Source organism: Anas acuta, chromosome 11 (genome assembly GCF_963932015.1).
Source record: "Anas acuta chromosome 11, bAnaAcu1.1, whole genome shotgun sequence".
NCBI lineage: Eukaryota > Metazoa > Chordata > Aves > Anseriformes > Anatidae > Anas > Anas acuta.
Genome location: NC_088989.1, coordinates 15,942,398 through 15,956,940, shown reverse-complemented (window position 1 = coordinate 15,956,940; position 14,543 = coordinate 15,942,398). Strand labels below are relative to the sequence as shown.

Below are 14,543 nucleotides of genomic sequence, written 5' to 3'. Positions count from 1 at the left end.
TCCTGCAGCAATGGATGAGGATGGAGATATGGATTAGGGAACAGCACGTGATGGCAAACCTGTGGTATTTGCTACAGCGCAGAAAGAAAAACCCAATTGCTTCCAAAAAATCCAACTAATTCAAAATCCTTGGTATCATGCAGCCATGCCACTGGCAAAGTGAGCATTCCCCTGCCTCTCAAAGCTTTTTTGGTTTTGTTTTGTTTTTTTGTTTTGTTTTGTTTTGTTTTGTTTTGTTTTTTGTTTTTTATTGTTTTGAAGAGCTAACTAACCCTGGCTGTCTCCAGTCTGAGAGAGCATTCAAATGGACTTGCTTCCTCTATTAGTTATAAGCTGTTTAAAAGCGCATGCTATGTTTGAATTGTGGATGAGAGGTTCCCTTGGCAAAGTGAGGGGGAAAATTCTTCCTACCCCTTTATTAATAATTCACGGATTCAGTCTTGGTTCGGCCTCCAGGAGAAGTTAACTGGAAGTTAAAATCTGTAACTTTGCTGAGGTTGTCCAGGTAGGTGAAATGGAAGACCCACAGTGCCTGCAACGTGCTGTTTAATGCGTCCTAACTGTGTTCTAGAGAAGTTATTTGTAGCCAGAGTTGATTATTGACTTGCAGGTATCATCAGGTGGTTTTTTAAGGAGTGACTCCGTTTTCAGGCTTCCAGATGTGCTCCAAGTCATCTTATTGAGGATGTGGAAGAGAACGCTTGCTGACAAAGCTCCTGGCAGCTTTAGGGAACTTTCATATTTAGTTAGTTCATGTAACAGCTGATTTCAAGGCTTTGCTCTCTTCGAGAGACTGATAACTTGATTTGATGAACTGAAGAAAGCTGGAAAAATGTTGGTTCCTCATTATTTTTCACTTGTTACTTTCTTCAGGAGGGTTACTTTTCAAAAGAAGATTTCCCTGCTCACAAGCCAGTAGAAGACTTTCAGCCCAAGCAAGGGTGAAGACAGCTCTCTCCAAGAGCAGAGGAAGTCCCTGTGGAGAGAAGCCGAGCTTGTTAGCAGAACTCGTCGGCATGTCTAAACAAGGAGACGATTGCTACTTCTATTTCTATTCTACCTGTACCAAGGTATGGCTGGCTTTCCTTTGCTTTGCTTTCTTTTCCCCATTTTTTTCAGGAAGGAGTAGATGAGGAGGAGGAAGCACACTGGTCTTTGGTTAACTTGAGAACCAGATAGATTCTGAATTCAGTTGTAGCAACCTTAGGCAGCAGCATGGCCATTTTTGAGGCTGTACTCTATTTTCCTTGTTGGTTTCCTTTTGGTTCCAGGGAGACAAATGTGCCTACCGCCACTGCGAAGCTGCTCTGGGCAATGAGACGGTCTGCAAGCTGTGGCAGGAGGGTCGTTGTCTCAGGAACGTCTGCCGATTCAGACACATGGAAATTGACGTGAGTGCCTAACGATGTGTTCTCAAAATCAATCAACAAAAGCATTTTTCAGTGCCGTAGGTGTACTGATTGTGCTTGTGCAGGATAGATTCGTTTGCTTCAAAACCATACTGGTTTCTGTTACCAAGAGAGGGGGTGGGAGGAAGCAGAGGGAAATAAAATCCTTCAGATAACGCTGTTCTAGCTGCCTGGGGTAGGAAGTGGGGAAAGTTAAAGGTGCAGAAGAACTAAGTGTCCAAGAAGTAGTTCTAGACAGGGTTAACCTAGGCAATTTCAGATGTTCTTTTTCCCTCTGAATAATGCTAGTATAATCCTAGGTGTATTAGTTTAAGCCACCCTCAACTGATGTCTGAGAGTGCCTGTCTTCTCAAACTGAATGATGACAAATCTAAATGTGCATAGTGGTTCCAGCTTATGCAAACTTTGTGAATATGCCCAGAAATACTCCACTGAACTGAGAAACTGACCTTTGGAATGATGTTTCAGCACTGGGTTGTGACAGCTGTCATGATCTGGAGCTGCGCATCTCTTTGCAAGCCTCAGGTGCGTGTTATCACGAGCTTTTCTTTCTTTCTGTCTTCAGAAAAAGCGCAGTGAGATTCCTTGCTACTGGGAGAAGCAGCCGGGAGGCTGTCAGAAAGCCAACTGTGCTTTTCATCATGCAAAGGGACGTGACATCGATGGACAATTCTTCCCACCAAGCAAGAGTGAGTTTAGGTCCTTTTTCTTGAAGCGCTGAAGACTTAATTTGGAGTATTACTTAGTGGGTGCCAATCCTGTAGGGGCCATCAGGTAACTGTTCATTTGTGAGTGCAGGAAAAGGTCTGCAGTCATAGGTGTACTGCACCGAGTGTACTGCTGGTGTTTGTTTTCTGCTTTCGTGCTCAGCTTCTCTTGGCTTTGTGTGATGTTTGCCTTGCAGTTTGCTTCCTGTTGTTTCATCTTTTGCTGGGTGGCAGGGAGATGTGTTGTCGTTCGAAGGGAAGTCATTGTTGACGGTGTAAACAGTGATGGGATGGGCAAAAGGAGATGCTGAATTCGTTGTCTGTGCGGGTTATCTGCCTTTCCTACCATCTCTTTGCCAAATTGTGGTCAAAGTTTTAAACTGCCATATTACCGATGATCCTCCTCTTCCTCCAGCTACACTGCCAAGTCCGCCTGAGTCCGCGGACGATGCTTTGAAAGTGGCTCAGATGTCACTGCAGCAAAACAAACTTTCTGTCCAGTCAAATCCCTCTCCACAGCTAAGGGGGTGATGAAAGTGGAAAACTCTGAAAATGTCCCAAGCCCTACACACCCTCCAGTTGTAATCAATGGTGCAGATGATGATGAAGATGATGATGGTGAGCATGTTTTGGTTCTTGGAAGGAATTTGTGCTGTAAATGGTTGTGTAAATCTTTGGTTCTTGAAGGAATCTGTGCTGTAAATGGTTGTGTAAATCTTTGGTTCTTGAAGGAATTTGTGCTGTAAATGGTTGTGTAAATCTTTGGTTCTTGAAGGAATCTGTGCTGTAAATGAATGTATAAATCACAGATGACCTGAGGTCTGACTAGCGATAGGGCAGGCAGTGTGGCCAGGTCACTGGTGGCTTTGTCTGGCAGTCAGTGGACAGAACCTGAAACGTTGGAGGAAAGCTTAGAACCACTCCTGGCTTTAGCTGGTCTGTTGTGTAAAGTTCTATGTGAAACTAGGAAGGAAATTTCTTTTTTCTGTCTGAAGAGCAATGTGTTGTGTAGTAGTTAAAGCTGCAGAGAGAATCTAGAGTCCTAGATGTTTTGTCCTAGTGTATTCTACTTAGGAGTTCATCAGGTCAGTGTAGCTGTTTAAAAAACAAAACAAAACAAAAGAGCAACAAAGTTTTTTATATGAAGCATGGGCTGAAGTGTCACTGCATGAGCTACGTAATCATGAACAATCTGGTCTATGCATAACTGAATAGATTTTTCCCCTTCAGACCAACTTTCTGAGGAAGGAGAAGAAACTAAAACTCCCGTCCAGCAACCAGCTGCGGAAGGCAAAAATGGATTACGGGTGATTTCCACTCGCAAAGGCAGTTCTACTGCTACTAAACAAGGTATTCCAGCACCTTAGTAGGATAAATCAGAAGAACTTGACAGTTAACTCAAAAGCAGTGTGGTGTAAAAACACAACAAAATGTAGGGGAGCTGAATGGACTCGGTTATTTCCATGATCTCATTTCTGCCATTCATACCATCATGTGCCCATTGGGTCAGAAAGGTGAACTCCTTTTCTTTACTTTTGGAGAACAAAACAGGGCCACAGCGTGGAGTTGAAATGGCTGCACGTGCAGCCTTGCAACCACTGTTGATAAGCCATATCTAACGACAGAGGGATCTAATATCGTGTAAATGGATTAAAATTAAAACTACATTTTTAAGCCTGAAGGATGAAAGGAGGGGCAAAATGCCCTTGGTTCTCTGGCTCTTTCACTTGTGAGGAGTGTTGACAGGCTTTATTCTAAATACTTCAGAAAGTTGCTGAGCGCTAAGAAGCCTGAGGAGCTGTGGTCCTCAGTGAGTGCCTCTAAGCCTGTCTCATGAACTGTTTCCTGTTTTCAGAGGGCAATCTGAATTTTGGAATAAAAACACTTGAGGAAATCAAATCGCAGAAGATGAAGGAAAAAAATAAGAGACACGGTGGTGAGTTAATATTCCCTACTTTCCTATCCTGTTCACGGCAGGTGATGGTGCCTGGGAGCTGCTTGAGGGACAGACTTCCAGTTTTAGCTGGGGGCATCAAGCAACCTGATTCTCAGCCAGCTGGTATTCTAAATGGGAGTTCAAAGGGCAACCAGAGGCAAATTAGTCACCTCTCTTATTTACATGCTCTGCTTGCTGTATTTTGGACAGTAACAAATAATTTAAAGTTTTTTGTTCTTTCTGATAGTTTTTTATGTTGGGTAAACTTCCTTATGTTTTGGTTGCTCTGAACAGAAGGTTCTTCAAGATCTTCTCTTCGTCCCATTGATTCTATGATTTTTTCTGCTCTAGAAAAGGAAAACGTCCAGACAGTGGTGAGAACTGTGACACTGTCTTCCAGGAAAGGTAATAGTGAATGCTTTTGTTTTGATTTCATTACTCCTAAACTGGAGGGTTAAGCAATAATTAAAACAATTCACCCATGTTAGCCTTCTGGTGCTGCCTTCTGTTCAAAACGTGCTTTTATGCTTAAAGTCCCTGGTTGTACTGGCAAGATTTGGTGCTCAGGTTAAGTGCAGTGGCAGGAGAAAAAAAAAGTGTCAGTATGCAAATAGGGGGGTAACTGAAAAACAGAAGAGTAAGGAGAAGAAAGAGCTGTAGAAGACAGTGCTATATAAGAAGCAATTTCTGAAGCATTAAAGAGGCTGCCAGTGGCAGGTGTGGACACAGTATGACAGGAGTTTGTGTATAAATTGTTTAGAGCTGTGCAAATGCCTTTGAAAGGGAAAAAAGTGTGGAAGTACTTTTACTCGTAGACATTCACCTTCGAAAGGACTATTTGTCAGCATTTGTACCTAATAATATTCTGCTTGCTTATGCAGCTTTGTTCTGCACAAAGTATAGCTGTCAAGCAGACTCAGATTCACTCTCTACTATCTCAGCTGGAATTTGAAGCAAGCACTGAGACTATTAATATTTTTTTCCTATGTTAATTATAGTTAAAATATGAGTTTATGTGGTTTAGCTGTCAAAACAGTGTCTGACTGGGGTTTTTTTGGACATGGGCTAACAGGATAATATTTCTGTTGGCTACTGGTTTCTGTGAAATAGAAAAAGAAAATCCCTTTTGTTTTAGGGGAGGAACCTGTGGTTCGACTAGATCTTGCTGCTAGACAAGGAAAACGGAAAGCCTCCGCGGGTAAGAACTTTTTATGAGCTGTTACGTAGGTGCTGCCTTCTATATATGACTGCATTAAAGAGTATTTTTGATGTGTGAAAGGAAAATACGTTGCAGTGGAGATCTGTGTTGACTGCAGAAATGGACAAAAAAAAAAATAAATCATTTAGCAGCTGAAAGGCAATTCTATGAAAATATGCTTGAAAAATAGAAGCTTATTGTTGACTGTTCTCAAAGCTTCCTGCAAAGAAAAGTTCTTACAATATTCCTTGTTTTCTCTGAAGATGATGTAAGCACCCTTCCAGTGAAGCGCCGCCTTGCTGAAAGGCTGGGGAAGAAGGTAGAGGCTCCGGGAAATGCTGACAAAGCACCCAAGAGAGATCCAGGTACTAACCGGGCATCTGGATTGGATTCCTGGGTTTTGTATTTAGTCTTTCTGTTTGTCCTTTTCCAGTGATGTTTCTTTTTGCATGTTGGATGAGGTGGTAATCACTGTGATTCAAAGTTCCCTTTCCTGTCTTGTTTTGCAATGTGAACCTGAAGTTGACATTCTGCAGCCTCCCTAATTCGTTCTTTTTCTGTTTTGCAGTTCAAGTTGCCAAGTCTCTGAAGGACAGGCTGGGATTACCTCCGAAACAGACCAGTACTGAGAGAGGTAACAGCTAGATATTAAATATGCTTTCTCCTCCTTCCTTTCCATGAACTTGGACTGCTTTCATCCATCCCTAAAAACTAATTGAAACGAAAACAAAGAACTGATGCCTCTTGCTTGAGTGCTGAAGCTCTTCTGACAGCCACTATCAGAAATCTGGCTCTAGGTGTGTGTTTCTTTTCTACTTGTGCCTTGTCAAGGTTTTTAGCTGCTTCTGTGAACCGTTCCGTACGATTAGAACAGAACCACTGCCAGGAGCAGGAATTTGAAATGCAGTCTGAAAAAGTACTAAAGTAAAGCAGCATTTCTGTGTAGCAGTTCTCTCTGGATAGGGCTGGTCTTCAAAATACAAGTGGCTCAGAGGAGGAGGAGAATGTCGTTCTAAGGATATTGTTCTAAGATGCATTATTGGGAACACTCAAGATTAGTTTTCCTTAGTGCTCTGACAAATGTTGGAGACTGAAACTATTGCTGGACTCTCTTTAAATGTTGGTGCTTCTCCTCATTTCTTGATGATGACAGGGAAGGCTGCTAAGCCGATGGGAGAGATCCATGTGAAAACACTGGAGGAAATCCGTCGTGAGAAAGCTCTTCAGAGACGCGAAACTCAAGCCAAAGCCGAGGCTGAAGGGCATGGTAAAACTGAAGATTCCAGCGCAGGGGCAAGACCTGCTCGTGCAGCTCCCTCAGCACAACCCGGACCTGCCCCAGCAGAGCAGAAATCTTTATGGAGCACAAAACTAACAGGTGCTCCATAAACAGATGCTTTAATGCCTGCCCCAGTGAGGTGCTTCCCATCTTGAGCAAGTTCAGTTTGCTCAGGATCTGCTTCATGGATAATTGCTGAATGGATTGCACATTGTAGCCTGTCTCTCTCTCTCTCATGGGGCACAAGGAAATAAATGCACAAAGGAAACAAGTACCCAGCTTTCTTTATTTCTGCCGTTGACCAAACTTTTTTTTCTCTTCTTTTTCAGGTGCTTTAAAAAAAGAAAAGAAGGCAGTGGAATTGAACCGGCCTTTTCCTAAACTTTCCTCTGTGCCTGATGTACAGGTGAGTCCTCTGTGAAGACACACATACATTCGTACAATTTCTGATCATTCTGACAAGTTTGGTTACTCACCATGTGCCACCGTCTTGAGCGTGTTCTTACCCTTCAGCACCTGGTAGGAGCTGCAGTGCAGTCTAAAGCCTATCGCCAGCAGCATTTCCAGACAACTCTGTACTCCTCAAACTTGGAATCAGTCTGTTTATACCACAGCAACAAAGAAACCCTGTTAGCACCAGCTGAAATCTACACAGTTAACGTGGAGGGCATTCTTTTTGTTCTTACTGACTTGATCTGTCAGACATGAAGGATTTAATACAGAAGGCCAGAGTTCTGTGTTCAAGGAAATCAATCTGTCAGTGGATACTGTCTAGGGGAACTTGTATGACTTTCTGCTGCTTAAAAAGAATGTGATAAATAGATGTACAGCAGAACACCCTAGCTGTTTAAAGAAGCTTGCCATAGTGGATATTGCAGATATGTCAGACTGTGTCCATAGTAAAGCATGGCTCTTGTTACAGGCAGAATTTTAGGGAAAAAAAAAACAACAGTAACCTGAACGATATTAATATGCTGTTCCACATCAAGACCATTTTGGAGGGATTGCTGATCAGATTTTCTTAACGAAATCTCCACGGATTTTTTTTTTTTTTTTGTCCTATTTATGCACTGCTTTTCTTTCCTTCTAGCCCACTCAGCAGAGTGGAAGTCTTAAATGTCCAGAGAAGAGCTTTGAAGAGAGACGGTGGGAGAAGTGGCAACAGAGAGAACAACAAGAGAAGCTTGGGAAGGAGGAAGCTGCTGTCAAATCTACTGCTGGCTTCTTTCATACCGAACCAGCAGGGAAAGTGGCAGCTCAATTTCAGGGCCGGGAAGCTAAAAGTAAGTGTTGAAGGTTAAGAGTTCCTTAGGTTGTCTTCTGAAATACAGACAGAAGATGACAATTCTCATGCTGTAACTCTGGCTGGGTGCATTTTGCCACGCAATGCTACGAAGCGAAGTGTGTACTTTCTTTTTCTTAGTTTGTTTCTTTTCCTGCCAGCCAGATGTTAGGTAAGGAACGGGAGAGTAGAAAATGACACTACAAATTTGGACTTTGTAGAACAACTTAACTGTGGGACATCACTGCAAGGGAGAGGCAGCTGGTACAACAGTTGCATACACTCTTGTCCTACTCTAACTGCTGCTTTTTCCTTTCCTAGAGGGAGCAGGACTTGAAATATAAAAGCTGTCTATATTTGTGAACCTAGCTTGCACTTAGGATTGCTATGTGTCTGAGGTTTCCCTTGTCCTGGATTCTTATTTACTGTAGCTATCCGGTTTCTTTGTTCCTTTGTATGGATTGTTGGTAGACAGAGTTTACTATGTGGAAAACATTCCTGAGAATCCAGGCAATGGCGGTGCAATTCTGCTGGCCAAATGCATTTAACTGTGTAGAAGGACTGTGGAAATGATGAAGAGAACCTGGATTTTTCCTGAGGCAGAGCAAGACTGTATCAGTTCTCTCTTCCTTTTACTCTAGCCAACTTGATGACATCTGCGAAGCCTTCGGGTGGGAAAGTGACTTTCCCCAAGAAGAAGGCACTGAAACGTAAGGCACCTGGGAGTTATCCCTCTTCCATAGGAGCTGTGGAACTCCGGACTGCCTTGGATGCTGACATGATGGGACCTCCAGCCAAAAAAGCAGCCATGGTAAGGCCAGGGGCTAATGCAGAGATGGATCCCTTGTTAAATTTCTACCCTCCTCTAGGAGAAAAGGTGGAAAAGGCAAACGTTCTGCAGGCCTTCTGTTTCCTTTGAAATCCAGTAGCTGTCTACAGGATGCTTGTAGAACCCTTCTGTATTTATGAGCTGAATGGCACTCTTTAACCGGTACTCTGATGCTGTGATTTCTCTGGTGGGGGGGATTTTGTCCATGAATGCCATGTTCTTAAAAGACACAAGATCATGAGTAACCTCCAGGTGAATGTGAACTTTCTTCAGGAGCACCTTGGTTTTGTATTTTGGCCACGGCTCCGCAATGCCAGAGGAGAAGCAGTGTGGAGGAAAAAGCTATTAAGGAATCTTTTACCCATGTGTCATAAATACTGTTTTGCTGCTTTCTAGGGTGTTTCAGACGTGCCGGAGCACATCCCAGCCATCAGACTTGAAGAAAATGCCCAAAACAGGTGACAACCCTAACTTGTTCTTTTTCTTAATCAGTGTATATCCCCAGGGAAACATAAGTTCAGTCACATGTGGGGAAAAAAGGAGGGTTCTGAGATCATTAAAGCCCAAATCCATCAAAGGAATAAGTCACCTGAAACCACTTTCTAGCAGCTAGCAGGATTGCTTAATTAGGCTTTCTTTAAATGCCGCAAGTCAGCACAGCTTTCCAGTGACTTCTTGGGTTGTCTGAATACCTGAACGAGGAGGAGGTGAAGTTCTACTTCCTCGTGAGGTGATAGATGAGGAGTAGTGTCCTCTGCCTTTTGGTCCTCAAGAATGCCACCTCAACTCCAGGTGCCCTGGCTTCACAGATAAAGCCCCAGACTGAAAAATGTAGCTGGTAACACATCGGGCTCTAAATGTAGCCCTGGGTTGATTGATAACAATCCCTGTATAAGATTGAAGCATAGGAGGGCTTGCCTACAGTTTTAAGAGCCGGTTTGCAGAAAAGGGATTTCCCGTTAAGAAATGGCATATCCTGATTGTTCTTTCTTGCTCTCCCAAGACCTGAAGTGCGTCTTGGAAGCCCGGCAAGATTAGAGGAGCAGATGGAGACCTCGACCTCAGCTTCTTCCCAGCTAGAAGAGGCACGGACACGCCGGCTGAGTTCCACAGGGAACGCGCCCTTATCTGTGGATGACGATTTGGAGAAGCTACTTTGGGAAATCTCAGGAGGCAGACTGGAAGCCGAAATCGACTTAGACCTAGGGAAGGACGACGATGAGCTCCTCCTTGAACTCTCCGAGATGACTGACAGTTGAACTGCATAGTCCTATGGTATATTAAAAAAAAAACAAAAAAAAACCTGTTCTTCTTGTTGGATACCCCGAGGTGATCCTTTTTCTAACTGAGGCTTTGCAATGAGACTTAAAGCACAGTCTGAACTGGTAGAAATTGGCAGGATCTGCACTCAGTTGTCCTAAATTTTCCTGCTGCTCAGAGTTAAGGGCTTGTGCATCCGTTCTGTAACTATAGGTGGCTACCTTCGCTATTGAGAGGACAAAGCACTTCTTTTGGCGCAGAAAGATCTCCATTGGCACGCCATGGTGGCTGCAAATCGATCTTCTGGTGGAGCAATGCCCTGAAGGCTTAAACGTAAAGCTTCTTCCTTCTTCCCCCCTTGGCACAACTCGATGTTGGGCACATTGTGAAGCTTCGGTGTTCTGATTTCTCGGACAGTTGATAGCCAAATCCTGGAGTTACTATGTCAACTCTTGACTTTTACTCGTGTATGCCATTGTTTTGACTGTACCCGTGTCAGATGATGAAGCTGTAGGGGTGGGAGGGAGCAGAATCGTTATTCCAGTGTGTTGTGGACTGAGCTTGCTGCCAGGAGTGGGGGTGGGGGTCAGCCCACCCAGCCTTACTTTCAGTTATCAGGGATGATCAAATGGTGAAAAGCAGCAGCTCTGCCATGCGGCTCTGCTACCCCCACTCCCTTCTCTTGTGCTGTACCAAAGTTCCCCCAGGCTTTGGTTGGTGCTTTTTGCTGGTGTGAGGACTCCGGGGCGAGCAGTCGGGACTCTGCCGCAGTCATGGGGTCGATGAAGGGTTGTTTAAGTGCCTCTTGGTTTTCAAAATTGCTCCCCTGAGCTGCTGGCTCTGCTGCCTGCTACAGCAAATGTTCGGGTGCCATCAGCATCGCGCTTGGGCGTGGGCACTGACCCTGCGGAGGACAGAGCTGAGATTCGGGTGTATTGTGTACCCTGCCACCAGCCAGCATTTTTTTTCCCCTAGCAGATCAATTTTGAATTATTTTCCGACCTTTTCGCGGCACGGTAGGCTCTTCCCGCTATGATTTGTGAAGCTGTGGGGGCCCTCAGGCATTTGCTGCTGGTAGAGGAAAAGCGCTTGTCGAATTTGTTGTAAATACTTAATGTTTGGACAAAAACACGCTTCTGTGTGTGTGTGTGTGTGTGTGTGTGTGCTGTGACACCCCGGCCCCACCAGGGAAAACCTCCACTGACAAAACTGCTGCTGGAGCTCACGCAGGCCTTCATCGTGCCGAAGGACTTCACGGGGACTTCTGCCCTATTACCCCTTCACTTCAGGGCTAAGAGCATCTTTTGTGGATCCAAAGCCTTTTTCTCACCCTTTCTTTGCAGCTGAGAAGCATACAGGCATGGCACCAAGGCTCCTCTGTATAGACCACAGCCTTGTTCTTAAGCACCCAGCTTTCAGGACGTTTTCAGGACAAGAGAGCCTATAGTTGGGATCCAAAGCCGCCTTTATCACCTACACCCTCCGTTTTTGGACCCAGGCTCTCAGTTTTAGGGCCCAAAGCATTCTTTTTAGGCCCTGGAGTCACATATTAAGGCAGAAAGCCTCTTCCTTGGGCTCCAAAGCCTTGATTGAAAGGATAAACCCTCCTTTTGACAGGATTGTTCTTGCTTACACGTCAATCCTACAGAGCAGGCTGCCATTTCCAAGGGGCAATTCCCTATTTTTAGGGTCCACAATTTTATTATAAGATGCAACGCATCCTTCCTAGATGGGGTGTTAAAATATCAGGAGGGGAGGAGGCAAGAGGCAGTGAGGAGGAGGAGAGGGCGTGTCTTGTATCTCCAAGTCAGGCTTTGGAGCTGAAAGCTGGGCCTTTGGACTCTGCAGCTCAGGGTCTGGATCCTGAACTGCTGCTTTGTTTCCTCCATCTAGGTGTTTGGACCGAAAGAGGAGGATTTGGACCCTAAAATTCAGGCCTTGGCTCCCAGCATGAGGATTTGGGAAATTGGAATGGGGTGAGGCCTCTCAAAGAAGGCCTCAGCATCTAAGAAGGCCGCTTGTCAACTTGCAATGAACGTGTGGACCCTAAAAACAAGGATTTCTTCCTTGAAAATGGCAGCCTGGTCCTTAAGATTGTGGGTGTAAACAAGAAAAAGCAACTAAAAAGGACAGTTTCTCCTTTCAAACAAGGCTTTGGAGCCCAAGGAAGAGGCTTTCTGCCCTAATATGTGACGCTGAGGACTAAAACAAAAATGTTTTGGTCCCTAAAAAGGAGGGCCTGCGTCCAAAAACGGAGGGTGTAGGTGATAAAAAGCCTGTTGCATCCCCAGTGGCTGCACTGCGCTGTGGAGGGCGCCTTGTCCAAACCGAGGTGTCCCGTGTGGCCTGGTCACAGGCAGGCGGTGCAGCAGGCTGTCACCGTGACAGGGAGCGCGGCCCGCCCTGCTCTGTCTGGATCTTGAAGTGATGCTTTGCTCCCTCCGGATGGGTGTTTGGACCCGAAAAGGAGGCTTTGGAACCTAAAATTCAGGCCTCAGCTCCCAGCATAAGGATTTGGGAATTTGAAAGCAGGGGTGTTCCTCTCAAAGAAAGCCTCGCCATTTAAAAAGGCCGCTTTGCACCTTGCATTGAAAATGTGGACCCTAAAAATCGGGCATTGTGCCCTAAAAATGGCAGCCTGGTTAGTAAGAGTGTGGCTGGAAGCAAGGAAAATCTAGCTTTGGATCCAGAAGCAGGTGTCAGGGCCCTGACTAAGAGCACTTGGTCACTTTAAAGGAGCACCCAGTCTCTTAAATGGAAGGTTAAGGCAATCAGAAGAAGAGTTCAGATACCAAGTGGAGGTTGTGGACCCTGAACATAGGGATTTGGGGTGAAATAAGGAAGCATGGGGCCCTAATAATGAGGTTTGAGAAGGTTAAAATTTGAGGAGGGGAGGAGGCAAGAGGCAGTGAGGAGGAGGAGAGGGCGTGTCTTGTATCTCCAAGTCAGGCTTTGGAGCTGAAAGCTGGGCCTTTGGACTCTGCAGCTCAGGGTCTGGATCCTGAACTGCTGCTTTGTTTCCTCCATCTAGGTGTTTGGACCGAAAGAGGAGGCTTTGGACCCTAAAGTTCAGGCCTCAGCTCCCAGCATGAGGATTTGGGAATATGGAATGAGGGGTTTTCCTCTCAAACAAGGCCTCAGCATCTAAAAGGGCCGCTTTACACCTTACGATCAAAGTGTGGACCCTAGAAATTGGGCATGTTGCCCAAAAACGGGCAGCCTGGTCCGTAAGAGTGTGGCTGGAAGCAAGAAAAATCTGACATTGGATCCAGAAGCTAGGTTAAGGGGGAGGCCTGGCCATCTAAGAAGGTCGCGTTGCATCTTATAATAGAATTGTGGATCCTAAAAATAGGGAATTGTTCCTTGGAAATGGCAGCCTGGTCTCTAAGGTTGATGTGTAAGCAACAAAAAACCAGGAGAGGTTATCCTTTCAATCAAGGCTTTTGAGCCCAAGGAAGAGGCTTTTGCCCTACTATGTGAGGCCGGGGCCTAAAAATGTCAGACAGCACAGCCTGCCCTCCTCTGTCTAGATCCAAGAGCGATGCTTTGCTCCCTCCAGATGGGTGTTTGGACCCGAAAAGGAGGCTTTGGGCCCAAAGCCTCAGGCCTTGGATCTTCGAATGAACATTTTGAAACTAAAAATGAAAGAGGGTTCCTGTCAGCTAAGGTATTGCCCCCTATAAAGGCAGCTTTGCAGCCTACAATGAAACTGTGAGACACCAAAGTAAGGCATTGTGCACTAAAAATGATGGCGTGGGCTTGAAAAACTGAGGAGGTAAGCCATAAAAAGTCCCCTTTGGATCAGCATGGAGTTGCAGGGCCCTGAAAAGCAAGATTTGTTCACTAGAACGTAGAGCCTGGGGCTCAATTCTGAGGGGTTAGGAGATCAAAAGACGACTTTGGATCCCAAGTGGAGGTGCTGGACCCTGAAAAGAAGGCTGTGGCAGGCAAACAAGGAAACACGGGGGCCTACTAATGAAGATCCTTTGGATCCTAACCAAGGGGTGGTCCTCAAAGTAGTGAGGCTTTGGACTTTAAAACAGGTTTTGGACCATGCAGCCCAGAGGCTTTGAGGGACCAAAGAAGCCTTTTAGGATCCAACACCATTTTTCTCTTTCTTTTTTCCTCTTCTTTGTTTCGTTTATTTTTTTCTATTTATTTATTTATTTGATTTTTCAGACCCAAGGCCTCTGGTTCTGTGCTCAGAGCCTCTTCTTTGGGGCACAAAGCACTGGTTTTGGTTTCCCCCTGCTGGGGGAAACTGCTGTCTTCAGAAGAGCTGGCCTCTGGAGGGAAGGCACTTGGAGACTCTCCCCAGTGCTACAGCGCCTGGCTGTCCTCGTGCAGCCTGGCAGCATCCCAAAAGGACGCTCAGTGCTGGCCAGAGTCAGAGGGGGCAGATCCTTCCTCCGGGCAAATGGTGAAGTGGAGAAAGGCAGCACTCCAGCACACCCCTGCTGTCCCAACAGGGTGCTGGTTTTCCTCAGGTGGGCAGCCGAGTTCCAGCACGGCCGCTCTCTCCCTGCCCCTCCTCCAAGAGGCAGGGGGAGAAAATACGACAGACACATGGAGCTCGTGGTTTGAGATACAAAAAGTTTAATTAAAGGGAAAAGGGAGAGGGAGGAAAAAAATGAAGGGATGGG

General features: G+C 45.4%; 1 pseudogene; it reads left to right on the top strand.

Annotated features, from left to right (window-relative positions):
- The first annotated feature begins 229 nt into the window (after positions 1 to 229).
- Positions 230 to 10,989, top strand: LOC137862464 (zinc finger CCCH domain-containing protein 11A-like; annotated as a pseudogene).
- The last annotated feature ends 3,554 nt before the right edge of the window (positions 10,990 to 14,543 follow it).